This window comes from Sminthopsis crassicaudata, chromosome 1, assembly GCF_048593235.1.
Source record: "Sminthopsis crassicaudata isolate SCR6 chromosome 1, ASM4859323v1, whole genome shotgun sequence".
Taxonomy (NCBI): domain Eukaryota; kingdom Metazoa; phylum Chordata; class Mammalia; order Dasyuromorphia; family Dasyuridae; genus Sminthopsis; species Sminthopsis crassicaudata.
This window is the reverse complement of record NC_133617.1, coordinates 172,407,936-172,434,473: the sequence shown is the minus strand read 5'-3', so window position 1 is coordinate 172,434,473 and position 26,538 is coordinate 172,407,936. Positions and strand designations below refer to the sequence as shown.

At 34.3% G+C, this 26,538-nt stretch overlaps 1 protein-coding gene across 1 annotated transcript in view; it reads right to left on the bottom strand.

The window, feature by feature from the left end:
* Positions 1-26,538, bottom strand: part of LOC141544804 (N-acetyllactosaminide beta-1,6-N-acetylglucosaminyl-transferase-like) — a 176,407-nt gene that overhangs the window by 140,032 nt on the left and 9,837 nt on the right. The gene's annotated exons all lie outside the window — the stretch shown is intronic.

The following is a 26,538-nucleotide window of genomic DNA, read 5'->3' as shown; positions in this document are numbered from 1 at the left end:
ATCACCAGAGTTCACTAAGCAAGTAATTAATTGTTTAGGCCAGAATCATTTATTAAAACATCTACTGAGGCTTTTAAAATTTGTGAACAAAATCTGTAGATACCACATCCATAGACCCTCAAAGCCAATCCTAGGCTCTGTTTCTGGGACTCTGGTCTCTGATAGGTGAACTTTCAGATTATCTTTCCTAAAACTAAGCCTATCCTATTCCAAACCATCCTACTTCAACCATTTTTGTTTTCCTTTATGTGTTGTCTTCTCTTCAAAATTTAAGATAATTAAAGTCAGAGACTATCTTGTAGATGCTGTTCTGGTGGTGCTGGCAAATAAATGCCTTTCTTTGATTTAGATAATTGTCTCCCCTGACTTATTATTAATGTAAACACAATGGTGGGGCCTTGTGAGTTATGATGTTAGGAGTATGTTCTCACAGAATACCTTGAATCTAGTTTAAAGGTTCTGTGGAGGACCCAACCATAGACTTTAAATTGGGGGAATAATCCAGAAATGGGGGCACTACATACATTACTTTTTATCACATTGTGGGATAGCCAAACTGACATTCTTGGTATTGCCCATACATGACAACTCCATGTTCCCTCTCTCCATCCTTGCACTGACTCTCACCCACACACTCCCATCTTATTTCTGCCTCTTAGAATCCCTTGTTTCCTTCAAGACTCTATTCAAGCCACTTTCTAGAACAGGGATTCTCAAACTCTTTTCTCTCGTTGACTCCTTTGGTTAGGCCTATGGACCTTTCCTCATAATGTTTTAAAATTCATAAAATTAAATACCTGGGATTACAGGATATTACCAATCATACTAAAGTTTGGGTATCAAAGTATTTCTTAAAGACAAGTGCACAGAGGTTAAGAAACTCTTTTTTCGATGAAGCCTTAAATGAATCACTCATCTGTTAGTACTCTCCACACAAAACAATTTTTCTTCTATTTATTTTGTATGTGTGTATGTGTTTGTGTATATATATATATATATATATATATATATATATATATATATATATCTACACACACAAAATAAATAAAAGACAAATTGTATTATATATATATATATATATATATATACTCATACATATTGTGTGTGTGAGTGTGTCTCTCTCTCTTTGTGTGTATATATATATATATATATATATACACACACACACACACACACACACACACACACACACACACACCTAAGAAAAGGAATGATTTGACTTTTGTCTTTGTACCCACTGCCTGACATATAGCAGAAGTTTAATAAATTGCTTGTGAATAATTTCCCTTCTCTTCACAAATAATCCTAATTCAGAAGCCTCCTAATTATAGATATTGAGCTAATATGGATTAATTTTAATCTTATCTTGCCTGGAATTAAGGTCTCCTCAGCACTTTCCAGACTTATCCATACCTTCCATGTCATGATGCTTGTAATCCAATGATTATCTTCAAGCCCTTCCCATAGGAACCTTGAACTATACCCCTGGATGCTTAACTTTTCTAGGTTAGTTTTTTGCCTCATCTTGCCCAGAACCTGGCCTCTGTGCCTCTTCTCAACTACCTTCTCAGCAGTTCATGTAACTGCTTATTCTTCCTCCTTACCACCATGCCTTTATGTATTTACTTCCTTCATTAAAATGTAGAAGATAAGGACTATCTTGTTTGCTTGTATTTGTAAATCTTCAGCACTTAGTACAGTGCAATGTTTAATAATTGCTCTACCTATCTATCTATCTATCTGTCATCTTCACATGAGTATAAAGTTGATACTCCTAAAACATACATCTGCTCTTATTCTGTCACTCCCCTTCAATGATTCTTTCTTGTCTCTAGGATCAAGTACAGATTTCTCTGTCTGGCATATAGTCTTTCACAATATGGTTTCAGCCTACTTTTCCGGGCTTCATGCCTCCCCTTGACACACTTTATGGTCAAATCATTGATCTACTTGCTCTTCTTTATGTATGACATTCCATAAGTGATCTCTTAGTCTTTGTATAAGCCATTTTCCATAACTGGAATATACTTCATTCGTATTTCTATCTAATGAAATCTCTTCAAGGATTAACTCAGGTCCTATTTCTAATAGGGTCTATCTTGATCTCTTCAATTACTAGTAGTCTACCTCCAAAAGCTATTTTTCTATGTGCAGTTTGGCTTTTGACTTCATCAATCAATTGAAATTACTCTCTCCAAAGTTAATAATAACCTTGTTTGTTACATCTAATGGGCTTTTAAAATTTCTTATCTTTTATAACTTCTCTGTAGCCTTTGACATCATTTCTCACCTTCTTTTTTTTTTTTTTTTTGGATACTCTCTAGACTTTCATGACTCTGTTTCCCTCCTGGTTTTCATCCAACTCATCTGATTATTCCTTCTCAATTTCCTATGAAAATGATTGCTCTTTAAACAGTTCATGCTTGTTTATGGGTCTTTATCAAGGCTCTGTCTTGGGCCTTTTATTCATCTATATTATTTCATTCAGTGATCTTATCAATTTTCATGTATTCAATTATCATTTTTATGCAGCCCTAACCTCTCTTATGATCTCCAGTCTTTCATCTTCAACTACTTATTGGGCATCTTGCACTCAAATTTGGGGCTAGTAGTCAATCAATTAGTCAATAAGTATTTATTAAGTAGCTATTATTTGCCAGACACTGTGCTAAGTACTGGGCATAAAAAAAAAAAAAAAAGACAAAGACAATAGCTGCTTTAAAGGAGTTCACAATCTAATGAGGGAAGACATCTTAAAAAATAACTAGGCAAGATGATATACATATATGAAATTAATTGGAGAAACCCAAAGTAGGGAAGGTACTAGATTTAGGGGGATCAAGAAAGAGTTCTTGAAGATGAGATTTTAGCTGGGACATGAAGGAAATCATGGTAACCTTCTTTTTATATTACTTCATTTGAAATTCTTGACCATTCATTCTTCTCAGTTAATATTTTTAAAAATTGGAGCAGCTAGGTGGCACAGTGGATAGAGCACCAGTCCTGAATTCAGGAGGACCGGAGTTCAAATCTGGTCTCAGATACTTAACACTTCTAGCTGTGTGACCCTGAGCAAGTCACTTAACCCCAGCCTCAGGGAAAAAAAAATATTTTAAAAAATTATTATTATTTTAGCTAGTTCTACAATGTATTTCTTTGGTATTTTCATATCATACTAAATCTCTAAATTAAAAAATAAATCATATCTTTCCATTTATTTTTCTTCCTTTATTTCTACTAAAAATGATTCATAGTTGTGTGCCTATAATTACTGTATTTTATATATTATAAATGCTGCATAATATACTATATTTTAAGTATATTCATAAATATTTTACACATTCTGTAGCTATTTTGGATAGAAATTTTTTCTATCATTCTTTGCTTGATATTGTTGGTAATATACAGAAATCCTGAAAATTTTTGTGCATTTAATTTGTATAGTGATACTTTATTGAATTTAATATTTCAATTAATTTTTTAGTTGAATCTCTAAATAAACCATCAAATCATCTTTAAAAGTAATAATTTTACTTTTTGCCTATGCTTATTTCTGCAATTTGTATAAGTACATATACACATGTGTATATATGTATGTAGTGAGAATGGACATCCTTATTTTATTATTATTATTATTAGGAAGATCTCTACCACTTCTCCATCCCAAATAATGTTAGCTTGTGGTCTTCTAGATACACTATCATGTTGGAAATAAGAAAAGGTACATTTATTCTTTTTATATTTTAAAAATAGAAATAGTTGTTATAAATTTATTAGAATTTTCTATATCTTTATAGAATAATATTATAATTATTTTATTATTATTACAGCATATCATGTTTATATTTTCTTAATGTTGAAATTGCCTTTCATTTCTGTTAAAAAATTTAGCCTATTTATGATACATAATTTTAAATGTTTCTATAATTTTTTTGCTAAAGATTTATTCATTGCATTTCTTTCTCTGCTTTACCTCTCCCATGTCTAAATATCAGGATCGTATTTGTCTCATAGAAGGAATTTATTAGGATAATTTTTTTTCTCTTTTTTTTCAAATAATTGATGTAATATTGGAATTCAATGATTTTTTTGATTGTTTGGAAGAATTCATATGTAAATCCATCTATTTCTATCTCCCCTACCTTTTTAAAAATAGATTCATTTTTAGCTGGTTCCAGTTTTTTTTCCTAGAATTGGATTGTTGAAATTCTGCATCTGTTAGTCTAGCAAATTTCTTATATTCATTCATTTTACTGAAAAGTTATAAGATTGTTAATTTTTTTGCATATGATTGAGTTGTTACTATTCCTTTAATTTCTTTTCCAACTATGTAAATTCTTCATTTTTTTTTCATTTGTGTGATCATGGTTTTCAGAGAATCCAGTGTTTTCTCTTCTCATCTTTTTTAGCTCAGTTTACTTTGTTTTTTTAGTTTTTATAAAAAGATATTTACTTTTAAAATGTAGCAAGAATTTTCATTTTTCTTCCCAGGTTATTTTTACCTTCTGAATCCAATTCTTCCTGTGCAACAACAACAACAACAAAATTCAGTTCCGCACACATATATTGTATCTAGGATATACTATAACATATTTAGCATGTATGAGAATGCCTGCCATCTAGGGGAGGAGGTGGAGAGAAGGAGGGGAAAATTCAGAACAGAAGGGAGTGCAAGGGATAATGTTGTAAAAAATTAACCATGCATATGTACTGTCAAAAAAAATTAAAAATAAATAAATTGAAATAAATTAAAATTTAAAAAATTTAATGTAGCAAGAACAGAAGTACAAAAATATCTTCCTCAAATGGGGCATATTGTACCTTATATAATTTTGATCTAAGAAGATTGAATTATGAGTAATAGGTGGAATCTAGAAAGAATTAGGTTTTGTTTCCATATGTGGAAAAATTTTCAAATAATTAGAAATATTCAAAAGCTGAATGGGGTTTCTCAAGAATTGAGTCCTTTTCATCAGAGATTTTTAAGTGGAGGCTAGATGACTTTTGGTTAGAAATGATGTCAAGGAGATTCCTATTCAGTTATGTAGATGATCTCAGTAACCCCTTACAATGATGAAATCTTGTGAAGTGTCCTTCTCAAGGCCATATGACTAATTTGTAATCTATTGGTGCAAGAATTCAGGTCAAGACTAGAATTCACATGTCCAGACTTTCAGGAACCTTTTTGATTCCTGAAAACACTATCTTGCCCCCTTCCTTCTTTTATTCTGTCATAAACAGCAAGAAAAAAATGTCTTAAGTGATTTTGTAGATTTGACTCACTTCACACTTGAAAGTCAAATTAAATAAACTTTGAGATTCATTTAATTGTATAGGGCTTGTTCTCACATTCAACTTGTACACTTGCACACCTTCAAGTTAAATATAATATTTGTACTTTTCAAAGAGGCTGATCAAATATTTGAACTTTGAAAAAAGAGGCTGATAGCATTTATTCAGGCTAAGCTTATCAGGACTGAGTAAATATATCTAAAGGAAAATGTATTTCTGAGAGTTTCTTACAAAGGCCACAAAAGTCATTAAAAATGCACATTAAGGACCTTAAATTCAAATAAAATTTCTTGACTATTCTCTAAAACCTTAATTATCTCCTAGAAATATAATAACCTAGCCAGCTGGATCTACTATCTGAATCTAAGAATTCATAATCTCCTTTCCTTCTCTTATATAGAAAGCCAAATGAAATAATAATTGGCTACATTGCCATTCCTGATTTCTCTAAAATATCCCTCTCTTCTTTAATTTGCCTGGATTTCTTTATAGACAAATTCTTTAATTTTTTCCAAAAGGAAAGGGGAACAGAATAGTGCTTTTTTGAATAATGCTATGGGAATATTTGAGTCTTTATCTGACTCCTGTAAGTATGAGGTTGTTTTCCTTCATACTTAAAAAGGAACAAAATTATTACTCTGTTGAGGTTAATGTACAGTGTGTCTGACTGTATTTGACCAGGCCTTTATAAGCTCAGAAAGCTATACCACAGACTGAGCACAAAAAAGCCCAGATGATCATTTAAGAAGATGTTTGTAAATTTGTACATCTTACATTTCTTTTGAAATGCAATTCTGCTTTGCTCGTAGAAATAGTGCCTTTTTTTGATGTAGACACTGGTCAGCCCTTTTGCCTGTGTCTTCCATGTTTCACAATCAACACTAATGTTCTTCAGAGAGACCTATAGAGTATCCTTGTATTGTTTCTTCTTATCTCTGTATAAGACCTTACTTTGTGTGAATTCTCCATAAAAAAGTCTTTTAGAAAAATGTATTTGCCATTCAAACAATATCCATTAGAGCTGTACTCTCTGCGGTAGAGTTGGAATACTTGACAGTTCATCTGGAGAAGACAATTTAAATGAAAGCAATTCAATTTCCTGGCATGGCACTAATATTTTGTTCAGGTTTCACGGGCATATAACAATAAGGTCAGCACAATATTGTTGTAGACTTTCAGTATAGAACACTGTACAGTATATAGTGCTGAAACTGTTAAGTACTGAACTTGGGTTCTGCAACTGATCCTGAACTTAAAGAATCTGCTAAAGCAGTTGGAACCAGAATGATGACGGATATAGTCACAAGCAAAAAAAACTGACATGACTCAAGGGAAACTAGTTCAGTGATGAAATAGAAATAATAATAAAATGTTGAGGTTTTTATTTCACAAGATTACACTGCATTTACATTATTTCATTTGATCCTCATCCTGTGTAATATATAATAACTTTCTAATAGATGAGAAAACTAAGAAGTCAGATTAATTTATTTATCCCTGGTCACATTAAGTGGCAGAGCTAGGTTTAGAATGTTTTTTTAATAATCACTAGTCTAATCTCTTTCCATAACATTGCACTACCTTAATGTCTAATTTAAAAAGCAAGCCTACAAAGATATTGATGAATAGTGGATAACTTACATTCTTCTAAATAGATACTATTAAGAAAATGATAATTCATCTTTTGTTTTTGTTTTTGGCATGACTCTATTCTCCTGATGCTCTGGACATTTTTGTATGAAGCCTAAAACATGTTTCCTCTATGTTATTTTACCTTAGCAGGATCATAATTTTTTTTTTCAAAAATCAATCAACTCCTTGTGCCTTCAGTCACGTTGAGTGGACAAAGAGCTGATCATGACATAGTCTAAGGACAGAAGTCTGAAAAAACTTTGCCAGGATTCTTTAGGTCTCCTTTTGAGTCAATTAGAAACCTAAAGGGATGTCCTGGAACAGATTCCAAATTTCTGGAGCTGTCTATGATGGTTTAGAAGTTCCAGATTTGAGTTGAGCTCTCTTGGTATCTTTTTTCTCTGCACAAATATTGTTGCTTAGGTGCCAGACCAAATATGAATTAAATATGTTGGTTGAAACATCCTGAGGGAAAAGAAAGGCCTATGCTATTATGCCACCTTCAGGCCAGAGAATGAAGATGCCCAAACAAGGAAAATTATTGAAACTGGACAGTTAGATGTCAACATTATTTAGTTATGTAAAACTAGATGAGGAACAGGCTAGGAGTCATGAAACATGAAATCTAATCTACCTCTAATGAGCTGTCTGGGAAAAAATCCTTTCATTTTCTTGGGCTTTGGCTTCTCCTTTCTTTCTGCTGATTATCTGCATTTTATGCTATATATAACTTATTTGCAGTTTTTTGTTTCCATGTTGTCTCTCCCATCAGACACTGAACTTCTTGAGAACAGCCTGTCTGTAGTCTTCCATATATATATATATATATATATATATATATATATATATATATATATATATATATATATATATTCCCAATAAATGTTTATTTACTGACTCTATCTGTTAAAGGAATTAATTTTCCTATCCAAGAAAGCTGTGTGAAAATAAAAATAAGATAATAAAAAAGGAAAGGACTTTGAAAGTAAAAGCTTAATACAATAGAAAGTACAAGTATTGCATTTTTAAATTTTAATAGCTTTTCTGTGATATTAACTGACAGCTACTTTACAATAATCCTTTGTTGCTATAGCAATCTCCTGATAATATGGCACATGTTCTGTAATGGTTGTCTTTAAAATTGATGACAAAAATTTCCACCCACAGTTCTCTAAGAGGCTTAGCTGTTCATAAAATTTCACCCTAAGGCCAAAAGTAACTTTTTTTCTTTTAGAATACTGAATCTTTGGAACTGCTTTAAATGATTTATTGAATTAGTTTGATTGGGTGTAGAGTTAAGAAAACATACACACTCACACACAAACATGTCCATATACATGCATATACATCTATTAGCCAAAATCTGAATAACAAATATTAAATCTGCTTCTTATGAGACAGAGGTCTTGTTCCCTCTAAATAACATGCCATCTCCTATCTCTGTGCTGTGCACAGGATAAAACTCTGTATCACAGAATGCCTAACACCCTTCAAGGCTCAGTTTACGGGCCACCTACTAAATTACTATTTTCTTGTAATCCTTATTCTCAGTTTTTGTTTTGTATTTACAAAATCTGTGTTCACTTTCTCCTCTCTAACAAAATGTTAACTCCCTGATGTTACGGGAGCCACCTGCTAATGGCTGCTGGGGAATCTAAATCTGACCAGCAGGACAGATCCCTTCATGTGAGAGGATGATAACAATATTAGGAGACTGAGAGGCAGTTAAATTCTCTGATCTCTCTCCTCTTCCCTCTTGCCTCCAATTTATTTCATTACCCAATTCACAAGTAACATCTGCATCAGTAAAGGCTGATTTGCAATTCCTTCAAATGTGTTATATTCACTGGTATGGGAGCCCTTAGAGAATTGACCTGCCTCTTCACACTTAGGCATGGCCCTTAATAATTGAGGACAAGCATTTTTGCTTTTGTTTTTGCATGATCAGTACTTAGCACATGCAGGCATTTGATAAATGTTTGTGGAAAGAATGAAATGTCACATTTGAATCGCCATGATCATAGACTATATTAGCAAATACATAATGACATTTAGTTAAATAAAGCAGCAAACTTGCAGGTCAAAATGATTAGGAATGATCATATAGGAAATCCAAATGATATTGAGTGAAAGCTTCTTAAAACAAAGAAAATTATATACCAATTTCATTAATGAATATGGATGCAAAAATCCTAAATAAAATGCTAGCTAAAAGATTATAGCAATGTATTGCAAAGATTCCACATTATGATCAAATGGAATTTATATCAGGAATGCAAGGATGGTTTAACATAAGGAAAACTATTAACATAATTTGTAAAGGGCTGAAACTTGAGTTAATGTACTGAGGTTGGACAATCAAGCACTTGAGGCTAATTACCGATTGGACAATACTATATAAGAATATGCTTGGAAAATAGCCCTTCCCACTATCCTGTGCTGACCCAATTGTTTGGTGTATACAGAGAATTGTAGGAGGGACTAGGACGTGGAGTGAGACTAGCCAGGGTCACTCTGAGCGGGAGATGAAGAGGTGAGGTCATGGAGATCCTATGGTCTATTTCCCTTGACTTCTACCACTAAAGACCAAGAATAAAAGCTTTTGCTTATCCTGACTCTGGCTGATTGTAAGGTATCCAGGGTGTTAATGTGGTCATCACATTGATTATATCAATGATTTTTAGAACTCATATAACTATCTTAGTTGATGCAGAAAAAAACTTTCTTAGATAAATATTTCACATACATAAAGAATTTTGTAAAATCTATCAGAATATGTCATTCCCCAATTGATAAATGGTCAGAGAATATGAACATACAGTTTTTCAATGAGAAAATCAAAACAATTTATAATCCTATGAAAAAATGCTATAAATAATTATTGATTAGGAAAATTAAAATTAAAACAAACTTGAGACATCATTTTATATCTATCAGATTGGCTAAAATGATGGAGGGGAAAGTGACAAAATGTTAGAGGGAATGTGGAAAATTTGGGTTACTAATTTATTGTTGTTGGAACTGTGAACTGATCCAAACATTTTAGAGAGAAATATGGAATTAAGCCCAAAGAGTTATTAAACTACCTATACTCTTTGACCCAGTAATATCACTACAAGATCTACTTCCAAAAATGATTAGGGGAAAAGGAAAAGAACTTATATGTTATAAAATAGTTACAGCAACTCTTTTTGTAGTGACAAAGAACTACAAATTACAGGGATACCCATCAATATTTATTCTTCTTGTGCTCCTTGAAATTTGTATAGAAATGATGTTTGTGCAGTGTATTTAATACATTGGAACAAACTATCTTATTTTTGGCTCTCTATCATTTGTGACATTCCTTGTATCAAAATGCTTATTTAGAAATTCTCAGGTCTGAGAGAGAGAACTCCTCTCATGTGGTAGGAGAAATATTTACCAAATTCCTCTGCTACACTATCTAGAAATGTTCCTTTCCTTTTTTAGGCCATCCTTGAGATTTATTTGCTCCTGTATATTGTTGAATTAAGTTTGACTTAAATAGAGAGTAATAAATATTAATCTTTAGCTTCTTAGTCTTCTTATGAAATACAGAAAAGTCTCACTTGGTTCATCTGTTTGTTAGTCAGGGGCATTGAAAACTAGGGCTAAATAATGAAACAGTAAATTACTTTTCTACCTTTTATATGAATTTTTTAGTTATTTTAAGAAGAAAAATATCTATGGCTAGGTGTAAACTTTCAAAATTTCCTGAACTAGTTTCATAAGATACACAAAGTTATTGCATTATATTTTTCTTTGCATTATATTTTGTGCTAAGGAAGGAGACTTAAATCTTATCAAATAGGGAAAACCATCAACCCCACTTTCTATGCAATCAGTTACACATATGTCTTTATTTTGCTTGGGTAAATTCATTATACAATCTTATTTCAATAACAATTCTTCCTTCTATCAAAAGATCAGAGAAGAACAAATGTCCTATTTTTCAAAATGGAGAACAGTCTGCAAACAATATAGACCAGAATCTACTTTGATTCTGGGAAAATTTTTAAATAGATCAATTTTTTTCAAAAATGTGAAAGATGAGACTATAAACCCCTAAATATTTTAAGTTTTAGGGACACAAATATATAAAAAATGATAATTTGTGATAAAAAGTGACAAACTTTGATGAATATAAATTGTGCTAGGGAAAGATCAAGAACATATTTTGTTGTTGTTTAGTTGTTTCATTCTTATATGACTCTTTGTGACCTGATTTGGGATTTTCTTGACAAAGGTACTGTAGTGGTTTCCCATTTCCTTCTCTAGCTCATTTTACAGAGGAGGAAATTGAGAAAAATAGGGTTAAGTGATGTGCCCAAAATCACATAGCTGGTTCATATTTAAACTCAGGTCTTCTTGACTTTAGCAATGGAAAAAAATATACATAATTTTGTTGTACATTTGAAAGAAAACAAGTTGTACATAGTAGATTTATAGTTTCATGTACAATCATCTTTTTTATTGTACTATGTTAAAAGAATGCTAGTTTTATTACATAAATTGAAAAAAATAAGCTAATACAGGCTCAGAGACCTTTGAGGTTCCCCAAGACTCTTTGATTGTTTTAATGACTGTAGAGGACTGCAGATATTGGGCAACTCTGGAGAAGTATACTTGAAACAAGGTGTTAACTCAATGGAATTGATGAGATGATGGTTCTCTAGCTCACACATACTCAGTATATTGTAATGATGAAATTGTAATAGGGTTTTTAAACTGGGGACAAAGTCAGACTCAGAGGGAGACTGGTTGAGGCTGTCAGACTGTCAGACTGCTGGAGGAGACTGGGTCAGACTGAGACTGCCTCAGACTATGACAGACACAGACTGTGTAAGAGACAGTAAAGACTTTGGACTCTATTCTTGTCCATTCTCATAGTGTCTATTCTGTTGAGACCAAGGCCCTTTTGGAGGACCTCCGGAAAACTAGCCCGGACAGTAAAATGACAATTTTCATAATAATACTGAGATATTTCCAAAATGGTAAATAATAATAGATATAACATGCATAAACAAGAGCTCTTTGGGGAGTGGGGTCCTCTGTAATTTTTAAGAATATAAAGAGGTCTTGAAGTCAACAGGTTTGAGATTTTTGGGATGGGGAGCTGGGTAGGTGTTTCAAGGATTAATTTTGGAAGTGGAATAGAAACAGGAAACCAGGATGGAGGTCCAGGTCAGGATAAACAAGATTTCACAGAGTTAGTGCTTAATTAAAGCTTATTCAATTCAGTTGAATTACCAAGTCCAAAAAAATAGTCATTAAAGTAAATATCAACTTGGAAAATTTCTAGTAGCCTGTCCTAAGGACATTTGCTTTTAAAAATTATTTGAATGATACTATAGATGTGATGCCTATGAAATTTGCAGATAGAACCATGCAGAGATAGGTGATGGTTTCAAGGTCTGAAACATTTTTGACAGGATGGAATACTTTACTAAATCAACTAGGATGAATTTGAATAGAAAAATAAAGTTTTATGCTTATATTAATCAGTTACATAAGCACAATATGGAAGAGATATGGCTAGAAAGTAGATTTTGTGGTCTTAAAGGACTTTAAGGTCAATATGAGTTAATAGCTTGAGATAAATTATATATATATATATACATACATACATACATACATCTATGTATATACAAATATATACATATGTGCATATATGTGTATTCAATCTTAGGCCATATTATCAAAGAGTTTTCTGCTCGCCCCTAATCAGACTGCATTTGAAATGTTGGCCTTAGTTTTATTATCACATTTTCAAAAGATTCAGATGGTTGAAGACAAAGCATGAGATATGCTAAGCTAATGTTAACTTTGAAGAAGTTATGAGAAATTGTCTGACCAAAATGAAACTTTGCTTTCTCTAGGCAGAACAAACAACTATTCATTTTGTTTGTATCCACATCTTGTTAAAATGTTACTTGTCTTCCAACTATTCCAACCACAATTTGGTCACTTTTCCCCACTGATCCAAATCTGAATGTGCTTGTTTTGTTTGTTTGTTTTTGTCAATCTACTGTAGAAGAGAAAAAAAAAAAAAAGGTTAGCTCTTATTCATTTTAGTAAATGAATTCTTTGTAGGAGTAAAACTGTTCCTCCACTGACTTTGCTTGTAACACATAAAAATATCTTGACCATGCAGAGTGAAGTTTATTTTTTCTCAAGATTGAACAGGATCAGGGATGGGCTTATTTATGGTTTAGACTATGAGCTCCTTTGAAAGCTGAACTGTCCTTTAATTTTCATTGTATCCATTGTACTTAACAAAATGCCTGGCACATAGTAGAAGTTTTATAAATATTCATTGTTTGAGATTGACTAGGTCTTTTGTGTACTCTGCATTTTCTAGGTAAAAGAGTGTTCTATATCTACTTACTATGCTTTAGTACCTTCATTATTAGTGTAAGAACTTTTTATCCAAATCTGTGTAGCTTTAGGCATAACTATATTTTGTGGTTCACAGGACAATCTGACTGAAGGTAAAATAAACCAAAAGAAGTGATTTTTGAGAAGTCTTTATGTAAACATTTAGTAATCACAATTATTTTACTAACCTCCAATCACAAAGTGATCCAATAATAGAAAGTGTTCAACCCTCATTCAATGACAGATAAAACAAACTGCAAGATTACGGTAAAGTAGATGATCTCATCCAGTTATAACAATTACTTGCTATCTTTGGATAAAAGACCATGCAATTTTGTTTAAAATGGCTTCTCTCAAAATTATAAAAATATTTAGTCATTTCCCCTTATTTCATATCGTGTAACAGGGAATGTTTTCTTTTTAATAAATCCTGCCAGTTGCATTTCAAATATTCCTCTTTACTTCATTAACTGATCCCCCTCTTTCATTACCCCTCTATTTCCTGTGAAATGTTTTATTTACTTATCATAAGATGCCACAGAGTGCTGCTAATTAGGTATATATATTCTAAGCAGTTATGAAAGGATATGAAAAGTATGAGAAATGAATATTTCTCTTTTATATTTGATAGCTAATTAGCTATTGAATCACTAAAGGTTTTTTGTATTTCCTCATCCAGAAATCAACTAGTGGGGGAAATATGTTTTAGAGATCTAATCAGACAGGGGAAATGTTGATTCTCTCTTTTGTCAGACAGGTGATATGGAAATTAAAGTCTTTTAGACAAAGATTTGGATGACCTAAGCACAAACTCTAAGACCCTTATTTTAATATAGCCTACCTCCCATTGTGTTAACCAATCAGAGTTGTTTGGCACCCCCCAGAACACCTACTCAATTTTTTTGACCTGGCCAATGTTGGAATTTATTTTATGTAACTCTGCAAACTTGTTGTTTAAGCGTTGATTTTTGATTTTTAGTTTGCAATATTCATTTTTTTTAAATGAAATTTTGAGTTTTAACTTTTTTCTTCCTCTTCTCCTTCCCCAAGATGGCAAGCAATCTGATAAAGGTTATACATGTGCAATCACACAAGCATATTTCCAAAATAGTCATGTAAAAGAAGAAACCAAACAAAAGGGAAAAACACAAAAAACAAAAGAGTGAAAATAGTATACTTAAATCTGCATTCATACTCCATAATTGTTTCTCTGAATGTGGGTGGCATTTTCCATCATGATCCTTTTGGAATTGTCTTGAAGCATTTTATTTCTGAGAAGAGCTAAGTCAATCATAGTTGATTATTGTACAATGTTCTCCTGATTCTACACACTTCAACATCAGGTCATGTAAGACTTTCCATCAATCTATTATGTATGTAGGACACTATGGTAGCTCTAAGAATAAAAAGACACATCCCCACAAAAAAAAGAAGGAACCCTCCCCCCTTAAGAGGGCCCTTGTCCTTTTAGAGATCACACTATATTGAGGGAAAGCAATATATAAATAGATAAGTAAACACAAAATACATACAACCTTATTTGCTCTGCTTGGCATTCACATCCCTTCATAACTTAATCTCTTTCTACCTTTTTCAGTCTTTTTACACTTAACTCACCAAATATTCTTTGAACCAGTCACTGGCCTCCTGGCTATTCCATGAACAAGATATTCTTTTGGTCTCTGGGCATTTTCTCTGTATGATCCCCATACTTTATATGCTCTCTCTCCTCCACTTTTTTCTCATCTCTCTCATTTCTTTAAAGTCTCTAAAATCCTATTTTTTACTGGAAGCCATCCCCACCCCTCTTAATTATTGTACCTTCCTTCTGTTACTTATTTCCTAATTACCCTGTATATAGCTTGCTTTGTATATATTTGGATATTGTCTTCCCCATTAAAGTGCAAGCTTATTGAGGGCCAGTCCTGTCTTTTACCTCTTTTTGTATCCCCATAACTTAATACAGTGCCTGGCAGATGCTTAATAAATTTTCATTAGTTGATTATTTCAAGGGGGAAGACACTAGAAAGGGGGAATCTACAGGCTGGGGTCACAGAGGGAAAGGACATATTCAGAACTCTATTTTAAGATTTTTATTTATGCACTTTGAAGGGAAGGATGTGTTTCACCTTTGTCTCAATCTATGTTGATTGAGTGATTGATGTAGTGTAATAACTTCATTTTATAGATGAAGAAACTGAGGTCTAAATAGGTTAAGTGACTTTCTCAAATTAGCAAGATTGGCATCTCTGATTACAGGGCCAATACAGGATGAAGCTGAACTCATCCCTTGTTGTGCCATGCTGTTTATGGGCTATAGCTGAACCAATAAAGACCTGATAAGATTAGCAAAAGAGAAGATGAAAAGAGAGAAGAGGACATGGCTATGGAGGACATCCATGTAGAGGGTGTAGGACAAAGATAAAAATCCACCAAAAGCTCATGGGATCATAGATTTAAGTCTGAAGACAGTGGGGTCATGAAAACTCAGAGAACATTTGGAAGTAAGAGGGTGTTCAGCAATGTCAAATTCTGTGGGGAAATTGATACAATCCCCCACCACCAAATTTATCAATTAATAGATAATTAATTAATAAACAAACATTTGTTAAGTGCCTAATAAATGCTAGGCATTGTGCTAAGTGATGATGATATAAAAAGAGGCAAAAGACAGTCCCTGTCCACAAGGAGCCTTCAATCTAATGTGAGAGACACCATGCAAATAAATATATCCCTCCTCTCCCCACCCCCTCAAAAAAGAGATATGAATAACTTGGAGAGAACATTTTTATTAAGTATGGAGGTTGGATGGCAGACTGACTGTAAGGGTTTGAGAAGTGAATGAGAGAAGTGTAGATAATTTTTTTCTAGGAATTTCACTATGAAGGAGAGGACAGATGGAGTGGTCAAAAGGGATGGGAAAAAAAAAAAAAAAGGAATAAGCATTTATATAGCACCTAGAATATTCCAGGCATGCATGCTTTACAAATACTATCTCATTTAATTTTCACCACAAGGTAGATGCAGCAAGATAGTAGCTATTATTATCCCCATTTTACAATTGAGAAAACTTATGCAAATGTGGCTTAAGTGATTTGCCAGAATAAGTGTTAGAGGCTGTATTCCAACACAGATTGTTCTGACTCCAAACCCAGTGCTCTGTGCACTGCTTCACCATTCTTTATCTGTAACTAAATAAGATGAACCTTTCCAGACTTACCTAGTGGGGCTTTTAGAACAACAGATAGCTATTCAGGGGACTCAGAACAGTCTTTTCCCCATTTCCAAGATGTACTGCTTTTGAACTTAGGACTTCATCTTATTGCTACTACTTTACATACCTTCTCCCCATTTTCAGCTTCCTTTTCTGTGATGTCTTTTTCTTACATTGTAAACTTCTTGAGGATGGGACTCTTTCCTTTCCCTTATATTTTTATTCCCAGATCTTAGAACAGTAACTGGATTACTGTAGTACAGTAGTACTTAATAAATGTTTATTGACTTACTGACTTGGCCACTTTTAGCTCAGTAGGACCTATCAAATTATTATTTTGTTAAAATTCTACTCTGATACTTCATTTGACATGAAAGTGATGAACACGTGACATATAGTCCACAACTTTTGACAGGTCAGATTAGAATTTTAGCAAAATAATAATAACAGCTCAACTACTTTAATATTTAATCATTCACAAAGTGATTTACACAAAGGGCCTGTGTTTTGCATAGGGCCTGTGAAGCCAATGGTCACATTATTATTTTTCCCATTTTACACATGAGGAAATGGATACATTCTTATTGGTTCCAGAAATAGAACCAATTCCAATTTCAAGAACAATTTCCTAGTACTCAGAGCTAACCAACAATGAAACTTGCTGCCTCAAGATGGTGTTATTTATTCAAGAACTATTCAAACAGAGGTATTCAACAGAATGGAAGCTGCTTGAGGGAGCTTTCTTCTTTATACCCACTCCCAACTAGTCTCCACCCAGTGATAATCATATTTCATTCTTTTGGCCATCTTTTCACAAGTCGTCCAGTCACAGCACATGTACTAACACACTGGTGGTTCTGAAAACATAATCAGATTAACTTTTTCATTGTTCCTGAAAAGGGCTTGTCAATCTATTGCCTATTCATTGTTCCTATAATTTCTAAAACTTTCCAGCCATCCTCTTTTACATGTGCTATCTCTCCTGATTATTATAGGTTCTTTCTGGGTAAGAATTTTTCACTTTTGCATCTGTATCCCTAGGACTTAGCACAATACTTGGCAAATAATAATTTCTTAATAAAGAGCAGCTAGGTAGCATAGTGGATAGAGTGCTAGACCTGGAGTCAAGAAGACTTAAGTTTAAAATCTATCTTCAGACACTTACTAGCCATGTGACCCTAGGCAAGTCACCTAAATCTATTTTCTCAACTGTAACAGGACATGGAGATGGAGAAGGAAATGGCAAACCATTCCAGTACCTTTGCCAAGAAAATTCTAAATGGGGTCATGAAAAGTCAGTCACAGTTCATACAACTCAACAACAAGAAAAACTTATTTATCATTTGTTCTTTCATGGAGAACTGGAAAGGATCTTAGAAGTCATGCAGCTCACCACTCCTTTTATAGATGAGGAGCTGAAATCCAAGGATATTAGATGGCTAGCTAGAAGTTAATGAGATCAAAAGCAAGATTCAAATTCAATTCTCTAACTCCAGAGTTGTTACTCTTTGATGTATCTAGGAAGAAAAATAAATACATTATTTCTAGCTGTAAGATTCTATGATTCAATGAATGTTATAAAATGATAATAGTTCATATATAGTACATTAAGATTTACAAAGCCCTTTTATAAATATTATCTTGTTTGATCTTCAACTTTGTGAGATTGTATGTCCTAATATCTCTATTTTACAGAAGAGGAGACTGAGGCTGAAAGAGGTTAAGTGGACGTGCCCAGAGACATACAGATAGTGCTAAGTGTCCAAAGCAGGGTTTAAAACTCATATCTTCCTAACTCTTAAATTCAGTGCTCAATCCATTGTATCTCCTAATTACAATTTTCTTTTCTTTTTTTTAAATTTTATTTATAAATTTTTTACAGTATATATGCATGAGTAATTTTTTTATAACATTATCCCTTGTATTCATTTTTCCAAATTATCCCCTCCCTTCCTCTACTCCCTCCCCTAGATGACAGACAATCCCATACATTTTACATGTATTACAATATAACCTGGATACTATATATGTGTGTAAATACCATTTTCTTGTTGCACATTAAGTATTAGATTCCGAAGGTATAAGTAACCTGGGTAGATAGACAGTAGTGCTAACAATTCACTTCCCAGTGTTCCTTCTCTGGGTGTAGTTGTTTCTGTCCATCATTGATCAACTGGAAGTGAGTTGGATTTTCTTTATTTTGAAGATATCCACTTCCATCAGAATACATCTTCATACAACATTGAAGTGTACAGAGATCTTCTGGTTCTATTCATTTCACTCAGCATCAGTTGATGTAAGTCTCTCCAAGCCTCTCTGTATTCCTCCTGCTGGTCATTTCTTACAGAGCAATAATATTCCATAACCTTCACATACCATAATTTACCCAACCATTCTCCAATTGATGGACATCTGTTAGGATTACTAGGTGAGAACTCAGGTTGTCTGGACAGTGACAAGGTGAGAATTCAGGTTGTCTGGACAATTACAAGGTGAGAACTCAGGTTGACTTGATAGAAGGAGCAAGCTCATTGGCTGAAGTGGTTCTTCCCAGAAGCCCTTACATTATCCCACGCCCATTCTCTGGGAGGATAAAAGAGGCAACAGTGGGCCTGGAAAGTCAGTCTGCCTGGAGAAGGATAAGAGCTGGAGGAGATTCAGAGCCAGGATTCAAGGAGAAGACTCTGCACTACATCTGGCTTGACGCAGCTCTCTGCAGGAAGAGAAGTCACTTCTCTGGACAAGAGTTAACAGCAACTGCCTGGAGACAACGGTTCACTACAGGAAGAAGAATCTGTCCAAGAGATTTGAGGTGACACAGCAGATCTCTTCCCAGAGAGCGATCCGGCAGCTTCTGGAGACGACAGCACGCTACAGACATCCATTCAATTTCCAGTTTCTAGCCACTACAAAAAGAGCTGCCACAAACATTTTGGCACAAACAGGTCCCTTTCCCCTCCTCACTATTTCTTTGAGCTAATTACAATTTTCAAGCATCAGTAATTTTGTATGTAGGAGTATTTCCTCCACCTTATGGAGATGGCATTTAAAAAAAATCTTAATAAGTGACTTTCAGGAGGAGGAAGAAAAAGGGAGTGTGAGGGACAGGGAGAGGGAAGAAAGGAAGGGGAGAAAGAGAGAAAGACACAGACATACAGACAGACAGACACAGAAACAGAGACACACAATGGGCAACTTTACAGTAAGCAAAGAAGTTCATTTGTGATAATAGTAAGCAAATTCTTTTGTTAGGTACAAGAGGCATTTCCTCAGCCATCTCTCACATTTCCAAGAAATATGTCTCTTGAGTGTATCACATTATTTCTCCAAACATTGCTGTAAAGAGTTCTTTTTGTTTGTTTGTTTGTTTAGGCAAAATGAAGCTTATAACATATTGACCTAATGTAACAAAAGTAAGATTTGTTGTTATTGTTCAGTCATTTCTAGTGACTCTTTGTGACCCCATTTGGGATTTTCTTGGAGAAGAATGGCTTGAGAATTTTGAAAGAGGGGCAGCTAGGTGGCACAGTGGATAGAGCACCAGCCCTGAAGTTAGGAGGACCTAAGTTCAAATCTGATCTCAGACACCTAATACTTCCTAGCTGTGTGACCCTGGGTAAGTCACTTGACCCCAATTGCCTCAGGGGGGGAAAAAGAAAGAAAGGTGACCACACTTCATTGTAACAAAAAAGAGTGAAATTACAACATAGAATTGGTTTGGTATGGGAATTGAGAGAACCAATTAGATTCTATCTCATGAATCTTGACTCTATCTTGTGCTGCCACAGGTATTATCCTCCATCTTGTTTTTCTACAAATCATTTGTGGGAAACTAGAGAATATTAAACCATCTATTGCTTCATAAATATAGGAGGATACAATTAATCAAAATCACTTAATTCTGGGAAAAGAAACATCCCCAAGCCTACTTATTCTCTTTTCAACTTGAATCACTTTTTCCCCTTTTCTACTTGGAAAGCCCCTAATATTTCCTCCAATTAGAAATCAGATTACCTAATTTTTTAACTGGATTATATCCTGCTAATTGTTTTCTTTAATTAGTTGGCCTTATTTGATTACATATTTTTAATGTGTAAAAATTTTTCTCTCTGTATTCAAGGTTTTTGAACTGATTGGAGAATCCATTGATTCACTTCATCAACCTAATCTATTACTCCCTCAATTCATTCCCTTTAAAAAATATAGCATTTAGTTGTATTGTATATCTATTCCTATTCTTTCACCCCAATATTTTATGTTCTTCTTTATGTTCTCCATTACTCCCTCCCCTAGCAATGAGGGATGAACCCCTGACTTTTCCACTCACTGGAGAACCAAAAGTGAGGGCTAATCCCTCCAGAGTAGTGTTTTCTCTACCTTAATTTTGTGGAAAATTATGGGATCTATCATCTGTATTGTTTTAAAGGGAGTTGGAAATTTTTTAGGCTCTTTTCCAAGCCATTGTTTGTGTTAGAGTTTCTCAGAGAATAGAGAGACAAGGATTGAAAACACAAACAGAACTATTTGCATCAGTAACATCATTGGTATGGGGAGAGTAAGAGACCTTCCCCTCCCTCTTCCCCAAAATAAGAAGCTGCTTCAGGAACTCTCAGCCTGGAAATAGTAAGGAGGTCAGACAACTGGTCAAAATGAGATCCCCAAAAAGAGAGGGCTCTTTGCTGTCACGGTGTAGCTGATGCTGATTGGCAAAACCATCGCCCATATTCAGTTCTAGGTCTTAAGTTTCCAGGTGAAAAGAAGTACTTTTGGCCCATCACAAAGGAGAAGGGACTCTAGTCACAGTTCCAAGCTGAGAGGAATACTAGTGCTTATGGATGCAGGAGATCAGAAAACCTGGTCAGAGTTCCAGGGCCAAGAGAAACACTACTGCTCTAGGTTCCAGGGGAACAGGGGCCCTTTCTAGGTAAAGATCAGAGTGCAGACCAGGACATCAATGATCACACCTCTCCCTATTATGACGAACTTTTGAAAGCACTGAAAATTTTTAGACTCCCAGAAGTAACTCTGAAAACAAACAAACAAACAAAAAACAACAGCAAAAAACTGAAGCCCAGGAAAGTACTTTACCAGCCAAATGAGGAAAGCCCAATTTTTAACAAAAAGCTCAAAGTAAAAAAGAAAAAAAAAAGCTGGATTTCTGGGATAAAAGCTCATCATTTGACAAAAAGTGCTGGGAAAATTGGAAATTAGTATGGTAGAAACTAGGCATTGACCCACATCTAACACCTTATACCAAGATAACTTTGAAATGAGTGTATGATTTAGACATAAAGCATGATATTATAAGCAAATTAGAACAAAGGATAGTCTAACTCTCAGGTTTGTAGAGAAGGAGGGAATTTGTGACCAAAAAAGAACTTGAGTACATTATGGAATGCAAAATAGACAATTTTGATTATATTAAGTGAAAAGTTTTTGTACAAATAAAATCGGTGCAGACAAGATTAGAAGGGAAACAGAAAACTGTAAAAAAAAAAATTACATCCAAGTGTTCTGATAAAGTCCTCATTCTAAAATATATAGAGAATTGACCCAAATTTATAAGAATACAAGCTATTCTCCAATTGATAGTCAAAGGATATAAACAGACAATTTTCAGATGAAGACATTAAAAGCATTTCTAGTCATATTAAAAATGCTCTAAATCACTATCGATTAGAGAAATACAATTAAGACAAATCTAAGGCATATACTTCTCAGATTGGCTAAGATGACAGGAAAAAATATGTTGAAGGGAATGTGGGAAAACTGGGACATTACTACATTGCTAGTAGAATTGTGAACTGATTCACCCATTCTGGAGAGTAATATGGAACTATGCTACCAAAGGGCTATCAAACTGTGCATATTTTTTTTGATCCAGCAATTTCTCTATTGGGCTTATATCCCAAAGAAATAATAAAAAAGGGAAAAGGATCCACATGGGCCAAAATGTTTGTTGCAGCCCTTTTTGTAGTGACAAGGAACTGGAAACTGAATGAATATTTATCAATTGTAGAATGGTTGAATAACGTATGGTACATGAATATTGTGGAATATTATTGTTCTATAAGAAACAATCAGCAGGATGATTTCAGAACATCCTAGAGAGACTTACATGAACTGATATTAAGCTAAGTGAGTAGAACCAAGAGAACATTGTACACAGCAACAAGATTATATGATGATCAATTCTGAGGGATGTGGCTCTTTGAAACAGGTGATTCAGATCAATTCTACTTTTTAAAGAATTCTTTTATTCAAATAACTTTTGTACATCTGTTTTTCCATTTGGCCAGTTCTGCTTTTTAACACATTATTCTCTTCACTGGATTTTTGTGCCCTCTTTAACCATTTAACCAAGTCTGCTTTTTAAGGTTTTTTTTTTCAGTATTTTTTTTTGTATTCCTCCTTTAGCGCATTGTTGATTTCCTCCCTTCTCAAGATTTTCTTGCATCATCTTCATTTCTTTCCCCAACTTCTCCTCTATTTCTCTTATTTGATTTAAAAATTCCTTTTTGAACTCTTCTTACGGCCTGAGACTAATTCATAGTTTTCTTTGAGATTTTAGACATAGTGGTTTTGACTTTATTGTCATCATCTGAATTTGTATTTTAATCCTCCCTGTTACTATAGTAACTTTTCATTATCAGTATTTTTTTGGTTTGCTCATTTTTCCAGGCTCTTTCTTGACTTTAACTTTATATTAAAGCTAGACTCTGCTTCTGAGATAGAGGGGATACCATCTCAATCCTCAAGTTTTTTGTCCAGCTGTTTTCAGAGCTAGTTCTTGGAGTTTGAAAGCTTTCAGTTCTTTCAAGGTGATATGAGGTGTTTACTATTCTTCTAGTCTGTACTCTGGTCTGTGAGCAACTACAAATACAATATTTTACCCTGAAACTGTGACCAGGATCCCCACTTCCCAGTATCCACAGGTTATGGTGTGCTAGTGCTTCTCCTCACCATGAGACTGCAACCAAGATCTTGTAGGCAGTACAGCAGAGTTTTGTGTCCAGTAGAAGAAAAGGATCCCTGTAATTTTTTTCTGACCAAATTCCTGAGCCCCTTAACACCTGTGATCTGAAAGTTCCAGAGATAACATTGCTATTGCCTCTTCTGATTCAGTTGCCTCCAGGACCTGCTCCTGGTTTATTGGAGCATTACCTGTACTGGCATAAACTGTGCTCCATTATCACCTGCTACAGACCTTTGTTGTCAACCATCTAAATTATCTTAAGCTAGAAAATTGTTTCATCCATCCTTTTCTAGATTCTGATGCTCCAGAATTTGTTTAGAGTCATTATTTAAAATTGTTGAGGAGAATTTGGGAGAGCTTAGGTAAGTCCCAGCCATTTCTTTACTACCTTGGCTCTGCCACCAGACCCCAAATTTGGAAAGAAAAGAATGTTTTAAATTAAAAGAAAAAGTTAATTCAGACAACCCAAGTCAGACTCAAAAGAATAATAAAGCTCACTATGAAATCATATGAAGTGCACTGACCTAAGGACATTGAGGATATAAGAAATTGAGTGGAGATAGGAGAACTTCAGTTTGGGTGTAAACAACCATCACTAAGACAGGGACCCAGCCTTAGGCTCCTGTCTGTTTAGGCAGACAATTAAGTCCTCAAGGGACTCCTTGGATTCTGAGAAGTCTGAAATCTTTCCTCTTGTCAGAGTGTAGTGCTATTTACATTTCAGAAATTTGTTATTATCTAGTTATTTCTGTGATGTCTGACTCTATATAATCCATTTGGAGTTATCTTGGCAAAGATATAGGAGTTGTTTGTTATTTTCTTCTCCAGATTATTTTACAAATGAGGAAACAGTGTCATACAGCAAAGCACTCTAGTAAAACCACATGGTTTTAAAGTTTAGGAAGTCTGGGAAAGGGCTGGAAAGAATGATGGCAGATCATCCTGGGCCCTTCTACAACATGGAGGCACAACTTGACTCCTGTTTATCTTTCTAATCTTCTTTCATTTTACTACCCTACAAATATTGTATGATCCAACTCTGCTGGTATCCTTGGTGTTCCTAACATAAAACACTCTATCCTCTGACTTAATGCCTTTTCACTGGCTCTTTCCTATGCTTATACTGTTCTCTCTTCACCACCACCACCACTTCTTGATTTTCTTTAAAGACTTAATTTGAATCCTACTTTTTGCAGGAGGCCTTTTTCAGTAGTTCCCCCTCCAACTCTCTTAATGCCAGCCTTATTTCAAAAATGACTTTCCATTTATTTTTTAAATTAAAGCTTTTTATTTACAAAGCATATGCATGGGTACTTTTTCCAACATTGACCTTTGCATAACTTTTTGTTGCAAATTTTCCCCTTTTCCCCTACCCCTTCCCCTAGCTGGCAGGTAGTCTAATATATGTTAAATACATGTAAGATCGAGTAGATATATACATATTTATACAGTTATCTTGTTGCTCAAGAAAAATCAGGTCCAGAAGGAAGAAAAGGAAAAACTGAGAAAGAAAACAAATACAAGCAAATAACAGAGAGAGTGAGAATGCTATCTATTGTGTTTCCAACTGTTCCCATAGCTCTTTCTCTGGGTGTAGATGGCTCTCTTCATCACTGCACAAGCGGAATTGGTTTGAATCATCTCAGTGTTGATATCAGAATTGATAGTCATATAATCTTGTTACTGTGTACAATGATCTCCTAGTTCTGCTCATTTCACTTTGCATCAGTTCATATAAGCCTCTCCATACCTCTCTGAAATCATCTTTCTGGTCATTTCTTATAGAACAATAATGTTCCATAACATTCATATACTATAATTTATTCAACCATTCTCCAATTGATGAGCACCCACTCAGTTTCCAGTTTCTTTCCACTACAAAGAGGGCTGCCACAAAAATTTTTGCACATGTGGGTCCCTTTTCCTCCTTTAAGATCTCTTTGGGATATAAGCCCAGTAGAAACGTTGCTGGATCAAGGAGTATGCACAGTTTGATAACTTTTTGAGCATGGTTCCAAACAGATCTCCAGAATGATTGGATCCATTCACAGTTCCACCAACAATGTATCAGTGACCCAGTTTTCCCAAATCCCCTCCAACATTCATCATTATCTTTTCCTGTCATTTTAGCCAATCTGACAAGTGTGTAGTGTTACCTGAGAGTTGACTTTCCATTTATATTGTATTCAGATTGCATGAAGATGGATGTAACTCTATGCCCCTGTCCTTTGCTTGTTATTTCAGACTGACATACTTCAAAGAATATATCTTTTACTTGACCTAGGTCAGTTTTTGTTCATATACATATAAGCATTTTCTCAACCATGGACAGCAACAACTGGATTATAGTTTGACATTCTGTTAATATATCTGGTAACATGGTAATGTAATACATCTGTTATGATATTACTCCCATTTTGATCTTGAGACAACAGTTCTCCAGCAAGTGTTTTTCCTTGAGGACATCTAGAAATTGAATGTGGAAGCCACTACCTCCCGAGAACCTATTTCACTTTTGATAGCTCTAATCATTTGGACATTTTTCCTTCTATCAATTCTGCCCTGTTTCTACCCATCTGTTTTAATTCTGTCTTCTGGGACTAAATAGAACTAATCTAATCTCTTTATATTATAACTCTTCAACTTTAAAGATAGTTATCAGGAAGCTAGGTAGTGAAGTGGATAGAGCACCAGCTCTGAGGTCAGGAGGACCTGAGTTCAAATCTGACCTCAGATACTTACCACTGACTAGCTGTGTGACCCTGGGCAAGTCACTTAACCTCAATTGCCTGGGGCAAGGGGAGATAGTTACCATTCTCTAAGTCCATTTCCAATTCTTCTCTGGGTTACAAATATCTAGTTCTTTCAAGTGACCCTCATTTAAGGGGATATTCCATATTACTTTAAAAAAGCTTAAAATCATAGAGGGCAAAAACAAAAACAATAAGATGTAAAAGGGAAGCCTAGGAAGCTACACCATGGAAAAGATATGGCATTTGAATAGTTCAACTATATCTGAAAAATC